General features: G+C 43.4%; 1 protein-coding gene across 1 annotated transcript in view; it reads left to right on the top strand.

Annotated features, from left to right (window-relative positions):
- LOC117520386 (kalirin-like) overlaps positions 1–7,246 on the top strand; it is a 167,552-nt gene extending 160,306 nt beyond the window's left edge. The window contains 1 exon segment of the mRNA XM_034181767.1: positions 7,236–7,246. The gene's annotated coding sequence lies outside the window, so the exon portion shown is untranslated.
- Positions 7,247–15,219: the final 7,973 nt, after the last annotated feature.

Genomic DNA, 15,219 nt, shown 5'->3' with positions numbered 1-15,219 from the left:
TGTGGCAGCAAAGTAGCAGTAATTCAACAAAATACACAAAAAGTGTTTGGATTCAGTCAAGGACCTAAAATACTGAGTCACAGAGATGTTATACAGTAAGTTTATGTCACAAACTGTGGTTTGATCTGGTTTAAGTCGCTGTCACATGACCTAGTCTGATGAAATCCTGTTCTTCCACAGTGTAACCAGTTTGTAAAATAGATCAGTGTCCTAATGTGAAGATAGTTAACCGCAACAGTTTCATCTGTTTGCATACGATGAATTATGCTAACGTGTGTTCATTGGGTAAAGCTACACTGCTACTTGTTTACCTTGTTATCCATCAGCTAATAGAGATGCTAATTAGCCTAGCTGAGCCACTAATTGTTTGAGCGTATGTCTTCCGGTCGCTACTTTGACGGTTTGATATGATGGAAGAAGTCAGCTGATCAATCTAATCACTTTTGATTGGAACAAATAACGTATTTCCATAAGTCATCCAAACTATTTTAAAGCTTTCAGCCTCAACCCTCTGAAATAGTTCCAATTCTCAAGGTCGGTCATCTGGGCATTTAGCCTCTGCGGCGAGTTTTGTCTGTGAAAACATCGCAGAGCTCAATACAAATACATGTAATTTGGTCACTTTTCAAAGGGGTCAAACTGGTCAATAAAGTCAATTTAATGTACAATGATTCATTTCAGGTCATCTTAGTGTATAAATCTCAGTATTCCAGGAAATGAGAGCTATCAGCTGGCTGTTAGAGACAAAAGCAAACCGGCTGATTTCAATAGACAATCAGTACAGCCTGAGTGAGTTTTCACTTAGCGGCCAGTCGCTGAAGTACAAATTCTCGCCTTCAGATTGGCCACTTTGCCGAAGTGATGTGACGCTGACCTGGAGAATTTCTTGAGAGTAAAATCATACTAAAACCGCTGGATAATTAATTTTGCTAGATTATTTTGGCTAAGAAAAAAATAAAGTTTTGTTGTACTGAAACAATCCAGCTGTGAAGTTCAGTACCACAAACCTCACAGCAAAAATAGCTTCCTAAGCTAGCAAGTGCCAATTAGAATGCTGAGTCATTGCACTGAGTCACTGGGCTAAGCTAACTAGCCGGCTCTCTTTTCAGTTGGATAATAAGTGCTTCATTATGTTTTACACATGACGGTAAAATAAATCACTGTTTTTGGAAGAGATTACACTCTGGTAGAGAAGGATTTTTATAGAACTGGATTATGTAACACAGCTAGCTAATTTTGGGTGCTAACACATCTTATGGTTATTGCTAATTTGTGTGTTAAACTTCAATAAATTTGCTAAATTTGAAAAATGCTCAAAATGCTTTTTGCTGACTGACCCCTTTGGCTCCGCCTCCATGAGGGTGATAACGTGCCCTCTAACACGCCTCACTAGTATTCTTTTTTATTTGATAAATATGGATGACAGACCAAACGTAGACACCCGGCAGCGGGTACTGTTAGCTCCCTTCTTCCTGGTGCTCAACATTCAGCCCAAATGCGCTTCAACTCATCCAATCAGATGCCACCGTCAGGGCTGGCCTCCTGTTTACTGCCCCGAACTAACCAATGACACTTGACTGCATCAGCATTTTCAACATGGATTCCAGGATGCTGCTGTTGCCGAGCAACAAAAGACAATTAAAAGCATGAGTCTTTCCTGGAAGAGAAACAGAAGAGACATGTTGTCCAATCAGACGTGAGCTCTGTGTGGCCCCGCCCCTCGGTCATTCTGTGAATAGTGTGTATAAAGAGACTGAACACACGTCATACATGTTACTGCGATGATGATTATAATTAAGAATAGAATCGTTTTTCACCTCAATAGAGAAAAAACTGTCAGATTAATGTTTGTATGTGAGACAGGGCGGCTGTGTTCGTGATGATGTCACATGTATGCATCTTGCACTGGTGTCCTGGTGTAGCGTTGCCATGACAACCCATGTTTGCGGTGACACCCGTGTTTTTGTCTTTTTTTTTATTATTTAAAATTTTTTATTTGTCTTTTAACTAACTCAAACCACCCCGGTACACTTCCTGTGGCTCCTCCTCTTCCCTTTTCCTCCATGTGTCCCAACCCTTCCCATGCTGTTACCATAGCAACTGGCTGTGGCTCCGTCAGGCGGTGCAAGTAGCTCTGGTTAGTTTGGATATTCTGATTATGCATTCCTCCTTTCTGTAAATAGACCAGACCTCAAACCGCTACTTCACCCACACTGGACATCTGCCCGTCTGTCTGCCTGTCCAGAATGGGCGACGGACGCAAGTCGACTACTGTGACTGTTCGTTTACTCCAATCTGAAACCTTCAACTTGCTCTCTACTGTCTACCTATGCCCGCCTCTCTCTCTGCCTCTGTCTCGCTCTCTCTTTCTCTTTCCGTCTCACTCTCTGTATCTGGTGCCATTCTCAGACAACACCCCGGTCCTTAAGGAGCTTCTCGTCCTGTAATGAGCACTGCACAAGTTGTGTGCCGGAACGTAGCAAACTATGAAGGTTGCACAGTGAGGGGTTTGGAGCATGGCCTTCAGTGGTTCAACCTCTCCATGGTTGAACCTCTCCGTGGATGGGCCTGTCTGTGGTTGAACCTCTCAGTGGTTGAACCTCTCTCTGTTTGAACCTCTCAGTGGTTGAACCTCTCTCTGTGGTTGGGCCTGTCTGTGGTTGAACGACTCAGTGGTTGAACCTCTCAGTGGTTGAACCTCTCAGTGGTTGAACCTCTCCGTGGTTGGGCCTGTCTGTGGTTGAACGTGGTTGAACGACTCAGTGGTTGAACCTCTCAGTGGTGGAACCTGTCAGTCTTGAGGACTGTGACAAAGCTCGATGTGGCCTTGCTCCTTTTTTAGAAATGACAAGTGATTTTATGTTTTCTACATTTCAGAAACACTTTGGGCTCCGCTAGCTGTAAAAATGTTGGCCACTTATGATTTATGCTGACGGCCCTGAGAATATCATAAACATGACCATACCTGTTGAATTTAAGGTGACGTACAAAGGGAGCAAGGTGATGGAAACGCTAGAAATATGTTTTATTTTAGAGGACTGAGGATATAAAGTGATGAACTACACAAGACTTAACGGTGGAAAAAGATGTTTTGTTTGGAATACTGTGGACAGATGAAACTAAATGAAGCACACTTTGGAGGTTTAAGGAGGAACATAGTTCACGATAAAGACTTTAGAGCAGAAGGTTGTTGACTATGCAGTGGAAAGGTGTCGCATGTAAGATTTAGGGGCAAGATAGAAAAGTGGGAAAGATTTGGGTGGAGGATAGAAGAGTGGGACGGATTTAGGTGGAGGACAGAAGAGTGGGAAGGATTTGTGTAGAACTCTATGCAGTTACTGAATGCGGCAGATTGGTGCACTGAGGAAGGATTTTGGTGTTTTCACAGCACACAAAGAAGGGCTTAAAATTGGGTTGGGTGTGGATCCTGGACCACGGTGCACGGCGGAGGGTGATGGGTGCTGTTTGAGACCATGCCTTGTTGCCTCCCGGCAAAAGCAATGAACCAATCAAACAGTGTTATTTGTACAGAACTAACAGCTGCTATGTGACCGCTAACAGTTCTCTGTTGTTTGTAATAAATAAATGTCATTTTTCATCCTAAACTCTTTGTTTGTGTTTGGTTTTTTTAGAAGGATTTTGTGTGTTATCTTTCATTGAACGTTTAAATATCCGTGTCAGATTCATTATTCCATAACTGAGTATTGGCCCATGTGGGCATTTGTTCCTGTCCACTGCCAGAGAAGCAGCATACCAGACCATCTTCAGACTCCTTATGGGTGGTGAGCCCACATGAAGATCACACCGTGGTTTCTTCTGGATGAGTCCCATGGTTGTAAGACCCAGCCACCAGGCGCTCACATGTGAGCTCCCCACTGTCCACGTACCAGGAGGAGCCCCCAGTATCCCTAATCATGATCGACTTTGTAATCATGTCAGACACTCCAGTGAAGAGAAGGCCCAAACGTGTGGTGAGGGTTTTCTGGGAACATTTGGTGGAAAAGCCTGTCCAGACGGCCTTCAACTCACACCTCCGAAGAAACTTCTCCGAGATCCCGAGAGGGGTCAGGACATGGAAACAGAGTGGTCCATGTTCAAGGAATCCATTGCCGAGGCAGCTGCATTGCGCTATGGCCAGAAGGTTGTCGTTGGTTGTCATGGTGGTAACCCAAGAACCTGCTGGTGGACACCAGCAGTAAGGGGGCAGGCTGAAGAAGGAGGCCTTTCATGTCTGCTTAGTACAGAGCTCTACAGAATCAGCAAACAGGTACCAGCAGGCCAGAAGGTCGGCAGCCTCAGTGGTGGCTGAGACAAAAACACGGGTATGGGTGGAGTTTGAAGAGGCCATGGAGAACAACTTTCGGCCAGCCTCAATGTAGTTCTGGCAGATTGTCAGGTGTTTCAGGAAAGGGACGCAGTTCTTAGCCCAGGCAGTGTTCTGCAGGCAAGGAGAGCAGCTAAACTGGACTGAGGATATTGTCAGGCGGTGAAAGGGACACTATGAGGATCTCCTCAACCCTACTGACATGCCCTCCATCGAGAAGGTGGGGATGGAAGACTCAGGAGGATCTGGTGCATCACCCTGGCAAAAGTTACCGCTGTAGACAAAAAAACTCCTCGATAGCAAGTCACTGGGAGCTGATGCTGAAGTCTGTGGATGTTGTTGGGCTGTCATGACTGACAAGACCGGGATTTATACAATGTTGCATGGAAGTCTGGGACAGTACCTCTTGATTGGCAAACTGGGGTGGTGGTCCCCATCTTTAAAAAAAAAGGGGGGGGACTGGAGAGTGTGTCCCAGTTTCAGAGGAATCACACTTCTCAGCCTCCCTGGGGAAGCCTGTGCCAGGATACTAGATTTAGACCACTGGTTGAACCTCAGATTCAGGAGGATCAATGCGGGTTCCTTGATGGTTATGGAACCATGGATCAGCTCTTTGCCTTTGCAAAGATATGTAGCACATGGCCTCGATTCATCCTAATTAAATAAATACATTAATGCTGTCTCAACAAAAACCTGAGTTTTGAACTGCAGACAGAGACGTGTCCTCACTCTCAGTTGAGAAATTCCTAAGTCATCTGGGATCTTAAGATAAGCTTGGAGACATCCCCCATGGGCCAACACTGGGATTCACAGCAGAAAGAATGGTAAATCGAAGTTCTTCAAAAGGAGCCCTTGCCTGGTTTATGAGTGAATTTTCGGTCACTGTGAATTACATGACATTATAATGGCTTCATGTCAGAATCTGAGCTGAGAATCCAAATTTTATGACTTCACCCAAGGCCAGAATCTCTCCACACTGCCACAGAACCTTCACCCATGATAATGTGGCCATAAAACTTTGTCTTGACAATCAGCTTTTATCTGTAGGTCTAAGCAAAGGAAAAGACGTTTTGTTTAAAATAAAAAGAATTAGATCAGTATCATTTTATTCATATATAAAAACTTCTAATGTTGCTCGTATTGATTAATCAAACAAAATGTTTTGCATATAATCATTCCATTTTATTGACATGTTCCTGTAACTGATGTGTGTTTAAATGTGATCTTTCTGCATTATCATTGTTGATGGTGAAGTACTCTGTTTATCCAAAGGATGTGTTTAAGTGACGATTAATAATGTGTATCCATTCGAGAGTCTTAGAACAATATTATACCAAAATAGTTAATTTGCTTAAATAGTTTAATCATTTGGTTATGCCCTGTAAAGACATGAAGTTTTCTGTGAGATTACACACCCTAAATGGGCAGAGTTTGTTGACATCAGTCCCCCTTAAAAAGTTAGAACAGAGTGCTCTTCGCTCTCTTCTCTTTTGGCTCTTCCAGCTTCCTCTTCCTTTCTTAAACGCTTCATTTTTATTTTTGGGTCAACAAGGCCCCATGCTAAGCTTAGCTAAGCTAACTAAAGCTACCACGTGGCATCATTCATTCATCCTTTATTCTTGGAAAAACTTAAAGTTTTAACCTGACGCTTTAAGGTGTGTCAAGTCTTTTGAATTTTTAAGAGAACTTCCGAGCTGAACTTTTCAAAATAATAGCAAAATTACAGGAAAGCGACTTTTCCTTTTTGAAATTTTGCAACGATTTTAAAGTTTTAACTTTATCCTAAATTCACAAAGACTTTTAATCTGGCTCCAACACACTTTTTAAAAGCTACTAGAAACCACCTTCCACCTCTGGGTTCCTGCAAGCTGACAACGGTGCTGATATCAAACCATCAGCCAACCTGTCGGTAAAGCCGACACAAGCCTTTGGGATCGCTTGGGGAGACCGCTGAGTTAACCCCTTGACCCAAGTGAGCACGACGGACGGCTGGACGGATCCCTCCGAACCACCTCTTCAACTGGGTCAGCTAAGTGACCCAGTTAAAGGTTCCAGGAAAAGGGTTTGCTGTCAATGGATACAAAATGGCTTCCTTGTAAGCATATTCATATGTGTTTAATGTTTTTCTTAATAATTGGCTTCAAATTTCATCTCTAAATTCTAATCAGATTTATTTACTTAAAGTCTTTAAGCTCTATCTCTCCCTCTCTTCCAACGTCTCATGAGTGAGTAAAAAAATTGTTTCCATGAATGAACTTATTTAATCACTGGCCCCAAAAATGCCAGTAAACTGTTCATTTCTTGTATACTTGTAAATAAATTGTAAATATTTCTGCTGTGGTTCATTTTGTGTTCAGAAGGAAACCTTTGGTTCATTGTATTGTAGAATTCAGACTTTGAGATCAGAGACTGATTAATTAAATTGAGACTAATAATTTAATGAATGCTTAAAGTACCTATGCTTCAAATAGGCGGTGCCCCGAGTAATGATTAAATAAGTATTAAACCCTAAATTGTTAATTATTTTAGTGACTCATCAGATGGGGCCTAGTCCAATCTAATTCAATTTGGGAGTTTAACTGCTTATTCACTATTCTTATGGTGCTCCGGTGTGAGCCGATCTAGAATTGACCAATTTGGTTACAACTTTATGGTTCCTGTGTAATGTAAATTTGTTACATTATATTGGTCCCCTGTTGCGAGGCCTGTAAATTTGCTACAGATATGAGAAGGGTCTTTTGAGAACTTTGAAAAGGGGTATGATCGGGTCGCTCAAGATATCCTCTGTGTGTGTGTGTGTGTTTGGGGGGTGGGGTGCAGGAGTTTGGGGTAGTGGATTCATTGCAACGTGTGATTGGGTCTCTATATGACCAAAGTAGGAGCTCTGTCTGCATTCTTGGCATTCCATCAGACCTGTGTGTCTGATGGCTGTTGGACTCCACCAGGGCTGCACCTTGTCACCAGTCCTGTGTGGAATGTTCATGGATGGGTTTCAAGTCAGGGACTGGAGGGTGTCCAATTTGGTGACCTCAGAGTTACATCTCTGCAATTTGTGGATGATGTGGTTCTGTTGGCTTCATCAGACAATGACCTCCAATGCATACTGACTGAGGAGGTTTGAGGCAGAATGTGAAGCGACTGGGATGAGAATCAACACCTCCAAATCTGAGGCCATGGTCCTCTGTTGGAAAATGGGGGATTGTCCCCTCTGGGTCAGAGGAGAGTTACTGCCCCAAGTGGAGGAGTTTAAGTATCTCGGAGTCTTGTTCACGAGTGGGGGTAAATTGGAGTGTGAGATTGATAGCTGGATTGTGGCAGCATTTCAAATCTTATGGATGCTGTACCAGTGTTGTGGTGAAGACGGAGCCGAGTCAGAAGGCGGGACTCTCCTGTTGTTATGAACTTTGGGTAATGACTGAAAGAATAAGATTGTAGATACAAGCGGCAGAAATGACATTTTTCTGTCAGGTATCTGGTATTCAGTGGTGGACACAGTTCTGCTAACTGCTAAATAGCGAAGCTAACTTTTGTTAGCGGATTAGATTTTCAGCTAACTTCAAAAACCATTTCCAAAACTATTTTTATGCTTTCACTTTTTTTGAGCATTATTGACCACAGTATACAAATACAAAATAAGTGAAATATATTGAAAAAATACAACTTGGAGCATTATGCTCATCACTGAAAAGCTACACTCAACAAAAATATAAACGCAACACTTTTGGTTTTGCTCCCATTTTGTATGAGATGAACTCAAAGATCTAAAACTTTTTCCACATACACAATATCACCATTTCCCTCAAATATTGTTCACAAACCAGTCTAAATCTGTGATAGTGAGCACTTCTCCTTTGCTGAGATAATCCATCCCACCTCACAGGTGTGCCATATCAAGATGCTGATTAGACACCATGATTAGTGCACAGGTGTGCCTTAGACTGCCCACAATAAAAGGCCACTCTGAAAGGTGCAGTTTTATCACACAGCACAATGCCACAGATGTCGCAAGCTTTGAAGGAGCGTGCAATTGGCATGCTGACAGCAGGAATGTCAACCAGAGCTGTTGCTCGTGTATTGAATGTTCATTTCTCTACCATAGGCCGTCTCCAAAGGCGTTTCAGAGAATTTGGCAGTACATCCAACCAGCCTCACAACCTCAGACCACGTGTAACCACACCAGCCCAGGTCCTCCACATCCAGCATGTTCACCTCCAAGATCGTCTGAGACCAGCCACTCGGACAGCTGCTGAAACAATCGGTTTGCATAACCAAAGAATTTCTGCACAAACTGTCAGAAACCGTCTCAGGGAAGCTCATCTGCATGCTCGTCGTCCTCATCGGGGTCTCGACCTGACTCCAGTTCGTCGTCGTAACCAACTTGAGTGGGCAAATGCTCACATTCGCTGGCGTTTGGCACGTTGGAGAGGTGTTCTCTTCACGGATGAATCCCGGTTCACACTGTTCAGGGCAGATGGCAGACAGCGTGTGTGGCGTCGTGTGGGTGAGCGGTTTTCTGATGTCAGTGTTGTGGATCGAGTGGCCCATGGTGGCGGTGGGGTTATGGTATGGGCAGGCGTCTGTTATGGACGAAGAACACAGGTGCATTTTATTGATGGCATTTTGAATGCACAGAGATACCGTGACGAGATCCTGAGGCCCATTGTTGTGCCATACATCCAAGAACATCACCTCATGTTGCAGCAGGATAATGCACGGCCCCATGTTGCAAGGATCTGTACACAATTCTTGGAAGCTGAAAATGTCCCAGTTCTTGCATGGCCGGCATACTCACCGGACATGTCACCCATTGAGCATGTTTGGGATGCTCTGGACCGGCGTATACTGACAGCGTGTACCAGTTCCTGCCAATATCCAGCAACTTCACACAGCCATTGAAGAGGAGTGGACCAACATTCCACAGGCCACAATTGACAACCTGATCAACTCTATGCGAAGGAGATGTGTTGCACTGCATGAGGCAAATGGTGGTCACACCAGATACTGACTGGTATCCCCCCCCCAATAAAACAAAACTGCACCTTTCAGAGTGGCCTTTTATTGTGGGCAGTCTAAGGCACACCTGTGCACTAATCATGGTGTCTAATCAGCATCTTGATATGGCACACCTGTGAGGTGGGATGGATTATCTCAGCAAAGGAGAAGTGCTCACTATCACAGATTTAGACTGGTTTGTGAACAATATTTGAGGGAAATGGTGATATTGTGTATGTGGAAAAAGTTTTAGATCTTTGATTTCATCTCATACAAAATGAGAGCAAAACCAAAAGTGTTGCGTTTATATTTTTGTTGAGTGTATTTTTTCTTAGTTTTGTGTCTTCTCACTTTAAACCAAAAGCACGCAAAAACATGACATACATGAAAAGGTAACACTGTCACTTTAAAATGATCAGTAATAGGACGGACTATACAGAGAAACTCCATCTGCATCGTGCGCCTGATGTACTGTGTCCTCTTCTTCTTCATCATCATCATAAGTGGATGAAGATATGGAAGAAGAAAACTTGCCCTCATCGATGTCTGGAAGCTCAGTGAAAATGGGTTCAGGTATTTTGTCACTGTGGTGAAGCGGTCGTACAGCAGATGGTACAGCACGTGCTGCTTGTTTTCCTTATTAAATCCCTTGATGCTGTTTTTCGGTTCTCTCCAAACCATCGGCACACCAAATCTGAGCTCAGCATTCTGTCCTTCAGACCACGATCTCAGTGTTTCGACACAAGTTGTGCAAACTTGATGAGGCGCCCAGTTTCTGTCCTGGTCACCGAGTGGTACTCCGAAATAAGTACCTTCTCTAGATAAAAGTACTGATGTTACGTCTTTGAGTTGGTAAAGCGAAGCAGCCACAGATAGAAGAGGTTGGTAAGGTTAGATCTTACTTGTGTGAAGCACCATGAAGCAGCTTTGTTGTGATTTGGTGCTGTATAAATGAAAATAAACTGAATTTGAAATCTGGGTCAGTGCAACACTTCGTTTGCTTGGACGTCGTAGACATGTTAACTGCTTCAGCGTGAAGAAGAATCAGGCCAAAGTCTGAACCTGTCACACAGGAACAAACATTCCTGTTAACTAACGAACGCCGTTACAGTCAAACAGAGGTTTCAAAATGACAACACGTCTGTCTGGAAACAGCTTTTTTTTTTTTTTTACTTTGTGCTATTTCTCATATCAAGCATTGAAGCTGCAGTCTTCAGCACCATGAATCATATTATTATACACTCACTTCTGATTGGCTGATTACCGGTCGGATCTTTTCCCATATCAGACCGGTTTCCATGACAGTCAGACCGAAAAGCCTATTTTTTTTTTTTTTTTTTTACAAACCAGAAGCTAGAAACACGATTAGAAAAAGAAAGTCGGACATGAATGTACTCCATAAATATGGATGGATGAAATTTACTGTCATTGTCATTACAAGTGCAACAACAACAATTTCAATTTCTTTTCCTTTATATAGCGCAAAATCACAACAGAGTTGCCTCAAGGGGCTTCACACAGGTAAGGTCTAACCTTACTAACCCCCAGAGCAACAGTGGTAAGGAAAAACTCCCTCTGAGGAAGAAACCTCAAGCAGACCAGACTCAAAGCGGTGACCCTCTGCTTGGGCCATGATACAGACATAAATTACAGAAATAATTTACAGAACAATTCACGGACAAATATACAAGAACTGCTGTTGGTGCACAGGACAGGAGGGTCCTGTGCACAATGAGATTACGTCCACACTAACATTACCACCTACAAACAGCAATTAATCCACAGTTATTACTTGTTTACCATAATAATGGCACACATCAGAATTAAGACAACACATATACATTTGACATTGTTTATGTGCACTAAACTTGAAACAGTCCGTTTTCCAAATTGAGGCGATGTGAGTGTGTGGTAGCCACTGCAACAGGAGTCGCGCCGCCGCTAGCTTGGGGGGAACAGGGACCTGCCGCAGCTAGAACCGCGCAGCCCCCGGAGGGGAAAGGGGTGGCGTGAGTGGTGACTGGGATGGGGTGTGTGACGGGGGACAGGAGGGGAGGTAGGAGGGAAAGTGGAGCATGCTTCAGTCTTTGTCCATGTGTGAGTCTGTCTGTCCTTGTGTACTGGAGTAAGAAAGATAAGGAGGCAGCCAACCTTCCCAAGGCCACAGAAATTCTTCTGGAGAATAAACAATGGGCATTTTATCAAGTTTAGCAAGTTCTTCTTGGAGGTGAAGCAAACAAGTCAGACTACAAGCTGTCAGCAGCTTTCATATTTGGCCAATACTGGACGTTGTAACATTGATTTTCACAGGTATTCAAATGCTTATTTGCAGCAGTAACATACAAATAAATTATTAAAAATCATACATTGTGATTTCCAGATTTTTTTTAGATTATGTCTCTCACAGTGGACATGCACCTAAGATGAAAATTTCAGACCCCTCCATGATTTCTAAGTGGGAGAAGTTGCAAAACCTCAGGGTATTCAAATACTTATTTTCCTCACTGTAATATATATATATATATATATATATATATAAATAGCCATATAATAAACAAATTAACCTCTCTTGCGCCGTCTGTACGGGGATATCAGACCTCCGTGTTTTTCACACGGACCAAGTCTGATATTTCACCTAACAGACCTCAAGGTTGGTTAATAATCCTTAACTCTTAAGTGAATGAGCAACGTCTGTGTAATCCATCAATACAGAACATGCAGACTGCAAAAAAACATGGTGTGATTGAGGAAATCTGAGCTCAGATTCGGATTCAGCACCGCAAAGTTACCTGGCCTGGGAAAATCTCGGGATCCCCGGGAAGAGTTACAGGACTTGGCCAAGGACAGGGAAGTGTAGGATGAGCTGCTTGATCTGCTGTCGCCACGACCCGGATAAGTGGCAGAAAATGTTGCCTTGAGGCAACCTTGTTGTGATTTGGTGCTATATAAATGAAAATAAATTTAATTAAAAAGAAGGAATGACAGATTCATTATTGTTACAGAGCGACTTTAAAAATCAAGTTTTAAATGTTGTTCTTTCTGCTAGAGAGATGCTGGTTTAATAGAACCTTTAAGGACGGGGCTCTAGTCAGAGTCAGGCACAGAGACAACAATCAAATAGATGCTTTACTGATCCTTTATTGAACAGTTAGAGGTTATAGATGAACATAAGACATCACCACAGAGCCGTGTGTGTGTGTGTGTGTGTGTGTGGTTCTACATACAACACAGAAATACAACACAAACTAGTTTTCAGGGACACAAAGTCACATGTGCAAGAAGGTTCTCTTCAGTTTTGGCCTGTTGAGTGCCTGCCTGGGCGGTCCAGGACCTGGGGTGGTTCCAGACCCAAACTTATTGATGGCTTCAGAACGGTGAGCTGCAGCTTCAACTGCAGTGATTATAAAACAATAAAAGCAGCAAACAGCTGACGCAGGAAGAGACCAAACTCCAAAGAATGAGACGTGAAGACGGGTTTTAAACCTTCAATAAAAACCAAGACTTGATGATTCTTATTTGAACCAAAACCACCAGAACTTCAGTCCACAATCAGGAGGCAAATCAGTTTAGAACAACGTGACTATTAATGGTTAATCATTCAGTATTGATAATCACAAATTTTTTAATATTTAAAAATTAAGTGGTTAAAAATGAACCAAATGAGTTTGTGTGGAATCAGGACGTCCTGAAGCTCTGGAACAGATTTTTTACTCTTTAAAACTGTTGATAAGCAGCTGTTAAACGTTTATAACTGGAGCGGATGATACGCTGGTTGATTGTTAGATAAAGATTCAGGGCAAAGACTCAAGGACGTTTGGTATCAGGGCGGAACTCCTCCAGGTGGGTGGCGATATGGTTCTCCTGGGTTTGAAGTCAAATGTGGGAGACGGGTATCATGGCAGCAGACTGGAAGACCTTTCTGGAAAGGACAGCTCGATTACAAGTCGAGTCTGGGTGCCGGATCCACATTTCACCACATCCAGCACACCATGGAACTGCCATGGGTCTTGGATGGCAACCACCGAGGTATGCAACCAGTTCATCCCCAAATCTCTAAAGTCACCATCTATCTGCTGCAGCCAAGTGAAACGTGGGCGTGTCCTTGACCTTTTCCAGCCTGTGGGGTCCTTAATACTGAGACACCTGTGTGCTGGATCATGTCCATAGAAACACACCACATGGACCAAATGTGGTAGCTGAGAGGGTTGGAATGAGTAATGGAAATCATTAGAACTCACTGAGTACCATTAGTCATTAACTACTCAGTGACTAAATTTGACAACTAATTTTAAAACTAAGAAACTGTTCATTTGACACAAGTCAATCCAGCAGGACCCAAAGATCCTTCACAAAGACCTGGGATCAAAGACATCCAGTCCTCACCTGAGGACACTGGTTAGAGTCCAAGTCTGAGAACCAGACAGGAGGACAGGAAGCATCAGGACCCTGAAGACTTGGACCTTTGTTCTTCTGCAGAGATATCAGCATCACCAAACACCTCTGACCTTTGACCTCATGGCTCCATAATAAAGGTGTCTCCAAGTTGAACACTTTAACAATATACAGAGACACTTCTGATGGACAAATCCAAGAAGTCACTGAACACCTGGACCTTAATCTGGATCCAGAACCAACACAAACCTGGGACCTGTGGTCAGACTGTGACGTTTCAGACCTTCAGCCCTGCTGATAAGATGACTGCTTCCTAACAGAACATCAGCACCACTCACAAGACGCCAGCAAACCCGGGGAACCACTTCACAAGGACAAGTCGGCCCGAGTCCCAGAGTCCACCACATCACCATTCTTTTCAAAATTAAAGTTTTTAAAATCACAATTTCAGTTTTTTATGTAACAACATTCAAAATCAGTTCAATGAGAAAAATAGCAGCCGGAATTAAAATGTCCCAAAGCCTCAGCAGCAAGAAAACATCCTAGAACTCAGGCCTGGTTCCAGATCCAGTGGATCCCACAGGACCGAGTCCTGGAGGAAACAGAAACAGGAACTTTCCAAGTTACTGGGTGTTGAGTCCAGTGGTTTTAGGTGTTTTTTTAATGGGTTTTTTTTTGGAGTAACAGTTTACTGAACTTGACCTCAGAGGTCACACTCTGATCTTTGAGGAATCAGTGTCTCCGAGTTTGTGATGGTTCTGGATCCAGACTAAGATCCAGGCTTTCAGTGACTTCCTCGACTTGTCCGTCGGAAGTGTCTCATGTCTCAGGTCCACATGTTGAAACTTGCAGAGACGTTCACTGATCTCAGCAGGGTCACTCACATCCTCGGCCTTCGAGATCCAGAGACGATGGGAAGATCTTATGAAGTTATGGGGTCAGAGGTGTTTGATGATGTTGATATCTTTGCAGAAGAATGAAGGGCCAAGTCTTTAGGGTCCTGGTGCTTCTTGTCCTCCTGTGTGGTTGTCAGACTTGGACTCCAGTGTCCTAAGGTGAGGACTGGATGTCTTTGGACCCAGGTCTCTGTGGAGGATCTTTGGGCCCTGCTTGAATGACTTTGTGTCCAGTGAACGGTTACTTAGTGAGACTCAGATGAGGAGGATCACTGACACTGTGAGGAAACATTTAGTCCGTGTGGTGAGTTTCTCTGGGCACGATCCAGGACATGGGTGCTGCTACAGACCACCCAAACCAGCCCCATGGTTGGTCTGCTGCAAAAGATTGATGTTCAGTCTGTAGAGGCTGTTGTCCTGGCAGCCGCTCGCACCGACACGACCGTGTGTGACTGAAGAACGTTTTTAGAAGCTGTAACATTTACAGTAGTGTTCAGAATAATAGTAGTGCTATGTGACTAAAAAGATTAGTCCAGGTTTTGAGTATATTTGTTATTGTTACATGGGAAACAAGGTACCAGTAGATTCAGTAGATTCTCACAAATCCAACAAGAC

The sequence above is a fragment of the Thalassophryne amazonica genome, chromosome 1 (genome assembly GCF_902500255.1).
Source record: "Thalassophryne amazonica chromosome 1, fThaAma1.1, whole genome shotgun sequence".
NCBI lineage: Eukaryota > Metazoa > Chordata > Actinopteri > Batrachoidiformes > Batrachoididae > Thalassophryne > Thalassophryne amazonica.
The sequence above is the reverse complement of the archived record's forward strand: the minus strand, read 5'-3'. Positions and strand labels throughout refer to the sequence as shown.